An 8,625-nucleotide genomic window follows, 5' to 3' on the forward strand; every position below is an offset into this window, starting at 1 on the left:
AGAAAGAGTTTGGTGGAGCAAAGTTCATTCAGCAGTGTAGCAGCAGAGACGGTGCTCTGATGACGGCTCAGTCACTGTTTGTCTTTGTTTGGCTCTGGTGGTGATGCATCATATTATTAGTTATGATTGGGGGCTTTGACAGCGTCTAATTAGCAGCTTCTTATCACTGAGATGAAATAAAAACAGGCTATGTCCTGTTTTTGTTGTGTGAGGGAAATCACCATCTGATGACTGATTTGGAGGAATGTAAATTGATTTTGGAATTCTGGAATTTAAGCCTAAAAGTGGTATGTTTAGACCAGCAGAAACTCTCAGCCTAACACATGGTTCTTACCAGGATTGTTGGAAATCGCTGATGAACGAAATGACCAAGGGATCTTTGCTTGCATGGGGAGACAACAACATAGTTCGCACATAAAAACAAATAACAGTAAATCTGCAGTGCTCTCAGTTCAATCACAGTTGGATACAGTTCAACAAACCCATTACAAAATACAAAAATATCATAAATTACAGTACCTCATACTTAACATATTTAACACATTAAGTAGCACTTGGGACAAACGATTTCCTGTAAATATTTTTGTAATAGTTTTTTTTTTTTGGTATTCATCATAAATCTGTCACGTAGCTACATCTGTCGTTTCCCCATGATAAAAAAAAAATGCTTGGCTCATGTCTAGAAAAGTGCACGACATATTTTCTGCTCAACCTCACAAAAATGGTTTTAAACAGGTTAGAGAGCAGTTGTCTAAAACTTGGGCTATGAAGGCATTGTCAGTCAAAGTCAAAGAACTAAGGTTGGGATTATTAAAACATTATCTTGCAATCTGAAAAGAAAAAAAGAACTACTGGTATATAGAACTGTGTTGATTTCAATATCTTAACATGAGGATGGACCAGTGAGGTGATTCTCATAAACACTGGGTCCTGTAGAACCTACAGTATAATTACACAATAGTCATTGTAGTGCTGTTTATTTCACATTATTATTGTTGGTATTACTACTGGTATTAATGGTGATGACAGATTTAATGAACATGCTCATGTGAATGCTGGAAGAAATAATGACAAACACAGTTGTAAATTTTTCCCCTCCATATTTTTTGTCAGATCAGACTGATTGAATGTGTCTGACAGGCTGAGTGGGTGTAACAATCCATCTAATGACTGCACACAGCTTTAAATCTGCCTCTTGTGACTCGACATGATGTGTGACACAAAATGGCGGGAGTGAAACCTTCCAAGAGGAAACATAATTCATTTCGTTGTTGCTATTTTTGAGCAGACTGTCACAATTTATCTGTCACACATTTCTGCGTCTTGAAAAAAAAAATAAAAAGACTCAAATGAGTGTGTCATCTGCAAACTGAGTAACTTTCCGGAAAGTCACTAATATGAGCAAGATGGGGAAGCACGGATCTCTCCTTGGTGGCCTGCGTCTTGTTTACCAGAGATGGTTTGATTTATTCCCTTTCGGGGATCATCATCTCCAGAAAAGCCCGGGCCGCTGCATTAATCTCCAACCCGGTGTGTTTCCCGTCAGCAGTGACAGATGACCTGCCCTTCAACTCCCTGCCACCCTGCAGGAGACAAGTCGTCAATCAGGTTTCATTTCTCAGCTTCACGCATTCAGAGGAGAGAGGGTCCAGGGAGGGTGACGACGTGGTGATGATGGCCCTTGTGTGTCTGTGTGTCTGCATGTGTGTGTATGTGTGTATGTGGTTCAGGTATTACTTGTGTTTTGAGGACCTACATCTGTTTACACATTCACATTATGGGGACAAAAAGCAAGTCCTCATAACGTAAAGCTTAAAAAGGTGAAGACAAGTTTTGAGGTTAGATTTAGTTGAAGGGCTATGTTTAATTTAGGTTTAAGTTTAGTTTGAGGTTTAGGTTTAGGTTATGGTTATGTTTAGGTTTAGATAAGGCTTAGCTTTTGGTTAGGGTTAGGTTATGGTTAGGTTTAGGTTATGGTTAGGAAAACCTTAGGTTAGGGTTAGGTAAGTAGTAACTATGGTTAAGGCTAGAATAAGTGTTGGGGATATCAATGTAAGTCAATGAAATGTCCTCTGAAGTCATGGTGACATGGCTCAGTGTGTGTGTGTGTGTCTGTCCAGGAAACAGGATCAACAGCCTGCTGCTGTGCACCTCTGTCTCCTGACAAATGAACAGATTATTTATGGGAAGCAGGAGGAGGAGGGTTTAGTGGAACAGGGAGGTGTCAAAGCACATGAAGGCACAGAGAGAAGAGGGTTACAGCAGCACAACACTGGAACTCATGAATATCATTCTGGCCAGTATCCATGTGCAAGGTGAAGGAGACGTGTCTCTTGTCCTGGTATTCCTTCCTGAGCTAAGTTTGTAGAAAAAAAAAAACAAGAGACCACAGACAGTTAAGTGAGTTGATAACCGCAGACAGATTTCAAAACAGGATGAATGTAAATTTTCTGTTGTTTGCTCACTGTGACAGATTCCCCACCCTCGTCTACAATAGTTAAGATGATGAACAGCTGTTTTGTGTCCACATGTGGCCGCTGAGGTTTTGGGTGCAGCTCACTCGGGAGGGACTTGTTTTGCAGCAGAACTAAATATGCAATCTTTTTAATGATATAAATATTCTGTCAGTGCTCGTCGACATCTTGGTGCTGAATCCTCTGTTGGCCTCCCGAAGAAGAAATGACAGATGAAAGCGCTCGGCGTTCTCTCTTTGTTTGTGCTCTCCGGTTGTTGATGTCCGTGGCTCCACAGAGGGCCCAGACCCCTGTTTATGGGATGGCTGTCTCTGTGACAGCTCCCCGGTGCCCTGGCTGCTCTGTGGAACAAACATGGATAGAAGGGGTGAGCGTGGGGCACGGCCTGTCACTCACTGCATGTCTCACTACTGTTTTGGAGCCGCAGCCCCCTTTTTCGTCTTTTCTCCTCATCACAATAGCCGAGGAGCACTTGAATATGTGAGGCATTACAGATTACAATTTCAAACAGACAAGATTAATCAGAGATGTTTCTGCTCATAGAAAAATATATATCTGACACGCTTCGTGGAGTTGGTATTTATGGTGTCTGGAGGCCCGGGTGTGGTCAGGTAAATGAGATGGGTGAGGGTGTTTGTTTGGTGTCGAGCTAGCAGGGGCGGGTGGTGAAGGGGGGGTGGCAGGCGGTGGTGGTGTCTGCCTGACAAGGTGTGCGTTGGCGTCCGTACAAAAACGGACGCCCCGCAGGCACGGCCCCGCCTCTTTCCCACCAGATCAACTTTCTTCAGCGCAGGAATGAGACACAGACACCTCCTCCAGGCTGAGACATATAATCGGGGTCTGTCAGGGCCTTTATCAAACAGGATCAACTGGTGCGCGGGGCCTTTCTCCGCAGTCCCCACAGGCGGCTGGATACCTGCACACGCATTCCTTTGACACATCCCCGTCCCAAGAGGCGTATCGCCTGTCCATTATGGCAGCTTGGCTCGAGGCTCGAGGGTGCATTGGAGGGCCGGGGTACAGTTGCTCCTCTGCATTGTCCTGATTGAAAACTAAGATAGCAGCGTTGCCTTCGGTTTGGAGGATTCTCCTGATTCCCTGAGTCTCAAAATGTCAGATTTTGTGTTTCCTCGTGGGTTTTATGGCTGTTGTCAATTTTCACTGCGAAGATGGTGACAATATGACCTGTTGATTGTGAGGGATTAGTTCAGGAGGCCTTTTAAAGCCCCTTGAGGACAGGACAGCCCACCATCGGTTGTTTCTGCTGGAGGGCAGCATGGTCGCTGTGAGTGACCAGAGAAGAAGAGTGGGTATGAATCAAAGCAGCACGTCATCGTGCGCAGGACTCTAATCATATCACTTGCCCCTGAGCCATATGTCTTTGTACTCTCTTTAATTGAATTGAGCGCGGGATGAGATTGGCTGACATACCTTCCAGTGACTTACGGAGCGAGGCGAGGAATAAGAGCAATCTGTGATGGCTGTTCTCTTGGCACAGCGAGGCACAAAGTCCTGAAGGCATCCTCCAGCCTGCCTTTGCCCCCTGACTTATCCAACGCCGCAACATTTATTGTCTAATATGAAATAATTGTGAATTTTATTGGCGTGTTTTGCAGCCATGCGATTGCTCATTAAAGACGGACTCATCAGGCATGACAGATTTGTGCCTCAGCGGGGCCTGTTCTGACAAACACTTACCTTATTGAATTTCTGGCTCACGTGTGAATGCATTATTCGCTCCTGACTCATTAGGTAGGACATGTGACGTCAAGCTGTCCTGAAACTTTACCGACTCACTTGCGTACATCAGCCAGTGGCCTCATGAAGTTAATGATTTAGTCACCGGTTTATCTGTACCCTTGTCCACCTCTGTTGATCACTTTGTGTAAAGAATGTGGAGGTGGGGCAGACGTGTTGTCTCCATATCTCCAGCCGTACAGTACCTACAGTATAGACGCACCACAAACGTGTGCGTACATGTCTGACTGAAGCGTCAACACCTTTGTGGGTCCTGTGTGAGACACGTTGCCTGGAGCTGTTGGGATTTTCCCTGAAAAGAACTGAGGTGAAACAAGATTTTTGCTTTTCTCCCTGTTTTGCTTTTCCGGCTTCCTGTGCAGCCAGGAGGCCAAACTGTGAAAGCTAAACAGAAATGGAAACAGACAGACAGAGAGACCTTTTCAGGATCCTTGGCCCATAATCGGAGTGGGATGTGGGTTTGAAACCGAGGCGAACAAAGTCGGTGTTAAAAGCGGCTGTGACGTAGACTTAAAGCTGTCCAAACAGCACACAGAGAGGTGAAAAGCTCTGATTTTAGAAATCATACGTGCCAGACAGCGGAGGATGTAATGAGCATCTGGCACAGGAGACAGGAACACTTTGTGATGTTTGATGACATTTTTTTTGGCCAGACTCAGCGTGGCCAAGTAGCTCCTTGTAATGTTGAGCTCTCAGAGTGAGTGGTGACTTGGCTGAACTTGTCGTTATGACTTGAAAAGTTGATATGAAACAGGGAAGCTCCAGAGGCACAGCTGTTAACATTATACAGGGCCTGAAGGAGAAATGTGTTGAGGCCGCACTGCTCATAGAAGCACAATGAATTACTGTATATAAAGATGGACGACGTGACTGCGACCCAAAAGTGAAGCCAACGCATCTCGATCACCACCTGGTGGCTGGCTGTGGTACATGTCATAAAGCCCACCTCCTCTGTTAGTGGATGGAACATGGACAAAACTAAAATCATACTACACGTCATATAAATTTCACTCGAAGGTGGTTGATAATAATAATAATAATAATTATTATAATAATAATAATAATAATAATAATAATAATAATAATAATAATAATAATAATAATAATAATAATAATAATAATATATCATAAAATGGGGTGAAACATCATGATTGACGGCTGAGACTGACTGAGTGCATGCATTCGTGGGATCTCACTACTACGGCTCTATCCTCCGATCACTACTGCACAGACTCAATGGGCAAGATGGCAGCGTTTGTATCCAGGATATTTTGATTTAATTTCTATGGCTAATGTCAACTGACTTTAAAAAAATATGTTCAACTTAGATTTGTTTGAAATTACGTAAAGTAATGAGTTATTGAGTAAAAGTGGAAAGCTACAATGTACTTGGTATCAATTGACCACATCTCAGTTTTTTACAGTGAACATTTGTATATTATTTATACAATTATGTCCACAATGGTCAGTGGCCTTTCCAGGTTTGATCTGCAGCAGCACTGGGGACAAATCATAGACTGTACAAAAAGATGGACAACACGTCACCACTTCCTCCTACTATCCAGAAATTAAGCTTATATATCCCGGTCTGCACAATAACAATCAGGGGATGGTGCCCAGGGCGTGAAGTCCCGTAAATTCTCATGCTCAACCAATCGCAAGTCAGCCTCAGCCGTCAATCATGACGTTATATCCTACCATCAAATAACTTATTGAAACCAATCTTACCAGAAAAATGAACACTTGAACAGCAGTGTGATAAGAACTACTTAAAATGACAGGGACCATCTTTTGAGAAAAATACATGTTCAACATGTACTTTTTAGTTTGCCCCATGTCCCATCCACCAACATGGAGGAGGCCGGATTTCTGACCTGTACTGCAGCCAGCCACCAGGTGGGGATCAAGATACTTTGGCTTCACTTTTGAGGAGCTATCATGTCGTCCATCTGTTTACAGTCTATGGTCGAGATAATTAACCATATTATATTAAGTGAATTTAATCATGTTCAATAAAGAAATTTAAGGAGCATTGACAAGTCAGAGCTGGTTGTAATTATCTGTGTTTTCACCACACCAACAGAAACAAGCTGAGACCCGCTAGAACTCCTGCCGCAGGTTTTTCCTGAACTGCAGCGTCCTCCAATATTTACACATGCTAGTGGATCTGCAAGTTTTTAGCACAGAAACTTTGCAGTAGCTGAATATTGTTCAGTCATTCAATACGCAGATTAACTTTCTGACGACATAATCCTGCTTTATTGTGATCCCGGATTCATTCCACACAGCACATTCTTCAAAAACAGCATTTTGCACTGAAACCTGTGATTAAGTTAAGTTGACTGATAGGAAGCATTGAGAGGGTTAATCTCAGCAGCATTTCAGATTCCTCGGCCTCACACACAGGGCATGTTCCGGGTCTCCAGCTGCTGTTTCATGCTCCCTTCTCTGTGCCATGCAATTACGCTGGTTCCCACCGGAGATTTGGATTGGGTGGAGCTCTGCAAAGGAATAAGCTCCAGCATTAACTGCTCCTCACTGAGCATGACTTACATAAAACCACAAACACAGTTAGAACAGAGGAGCTGAGCGGCACGCAAACACACTGAAGCAAAGAATAAAAGAAGATAAAACATCTTCTTTTTTTTTTAAAGTAGCTGCTGCACAGGAAACGGCATTCCTTAACTGGATAAGCCAAAAGGAGACACCACCCAGAATCTTGTGACTGATTCACTTTTGAATTCACAGATTTAAAGCTCAGACGCTTTTTCACTTCGCAAACACAAGAGTCTTTGGACAAACATCAAACTGTCTCCAGGCAAAGAAAACATCTAACAAAGACCTTGAAGACACTTTTTCCTCTTTCATCCATGAAGAAAGAAAGAAGGAAAGAAGGAAAGAAAAAAAGAAAGAAGGAAAGAAAGAAGGAAAGAAGAAAATAAGAAAAGAAAGAAGGAAAGAAGGAAAGAAAGAAAAGAAGAAAAGAAGAAAAGAAGAAAAGAAAGAGATTACATATATGTACAAATGTCCCTCTGCTCCGTGCTGTGTTGTAACAGTGAGGGGTGACAGACAGTCCGTAGTAGGGTCAGTCTGTGACAACACAGTGGTTGTGTAGGAGGCTGGTGATGCCTGGCACTGAGGCCACAGCTCTGACATTCAGCCACTCGCCGACCACTCCACTGCCCTCTAATCCCTTTATTCTATGGCCAACAGCGCCACCTCCTGTCATATCCCAGTACTGAGAACCACCAGGCAGATTCTTCTTTTCAGATGCGTTATCTTAAACAAGAAACCTTTGTTGCTCTCCAGATTAAATACATTTGGCTTAGGGATGTTTTTACTTCTCACCATATAATCATAAAAATGCATATTGGATCATCTAAAAAATGCAACTTTGTTCATATTATGAAATTATTGTAGCCGACTGATGTGTCCTGACACATGGCACAGTACTTGTTATATCAATCAATACACAAATTGTTTTGATTTGAGAATGTTCAACAGCCTCTGAGATGGGAACCTGAGACATATCTTCTAATCTGAGAGGATTATTGATAAACATACCAGTCAGGTGACAGAGATCGATCAGTGAAATATTCACTGTCTGATAAATCATTTTAGTGTAAATGACTAGGTCACTGGGGGGCTGGAGCCAATCATTGGCCGAGAGGCGGGGTACACTCTGGACAGGTTACAAGCGTATCACAGGGGGCCAACGAACAGGAAGCCAGAGTACCCAAGAAAAACTCCTGCAGACACAAACATGTAAACCCCACACAGAAAGGCCTGAGTCTTGCTGGGATTCAAACTGGGAACCCTGTTTCTGTGAGGCGACAGCGGTACCACTGCACCACCATGCCGACCCCAGTGCTGTTATGATGACAAAATAATAATGTAACTTTATCTGATGCCTGAGAAGATTGTTTTTCCATCATAGTTTGTAATTGCTAATCGTAATAATCATAAGACTGTAATCATAAAAATCATGTGTGAATATCTTCCAGTGAACTGATCATCTTTGTATTTTTAACTGTTGAACAGAGAACAGAGACAGTGTGTGTGTGTGTGTGTGTGTGTGTGTGTGTGTGTGTGTGTGTGTGTGTGTGTGTGTGTGTGTGTGTGTGTGTGTGTGTGTGTGTGTGTGTGTGTGTTGTACCTACAATGCCTTCAAAAAATCTCAGCACACACACACACACTGACACATGAATACATTAACACACGTTCCCCTGTGTTCTCTCATGACTGCAGCAGTTTGACACCTGATAAGAGCAGAACACACAGACTGCTGATGGTACAATCTTCACATCAGCACTTATGTGTGGCCCACCCCCCCATCCACCGACCCTCCCATCTCCACTCATGTCCCATCTCCTCCTCTGCCTGCTGCAGCTGT

Source organism: Hippoglossus stenolepis, chromosome 9 (assembly GCF_022539355.2).
Source record: "Hippoglossus stenolepis isolate QCI-W04-F060 chromosome 9, HSTE1.2, whole genome shotgun sequence".
NCBI classification, from domain to species: Eukaryota; Metazoa; Chordata; class Actinopteri; order Pleuronectiformes; family Pleuronectidae; genus Hippoglossus; species Hippoglossus stenolepis.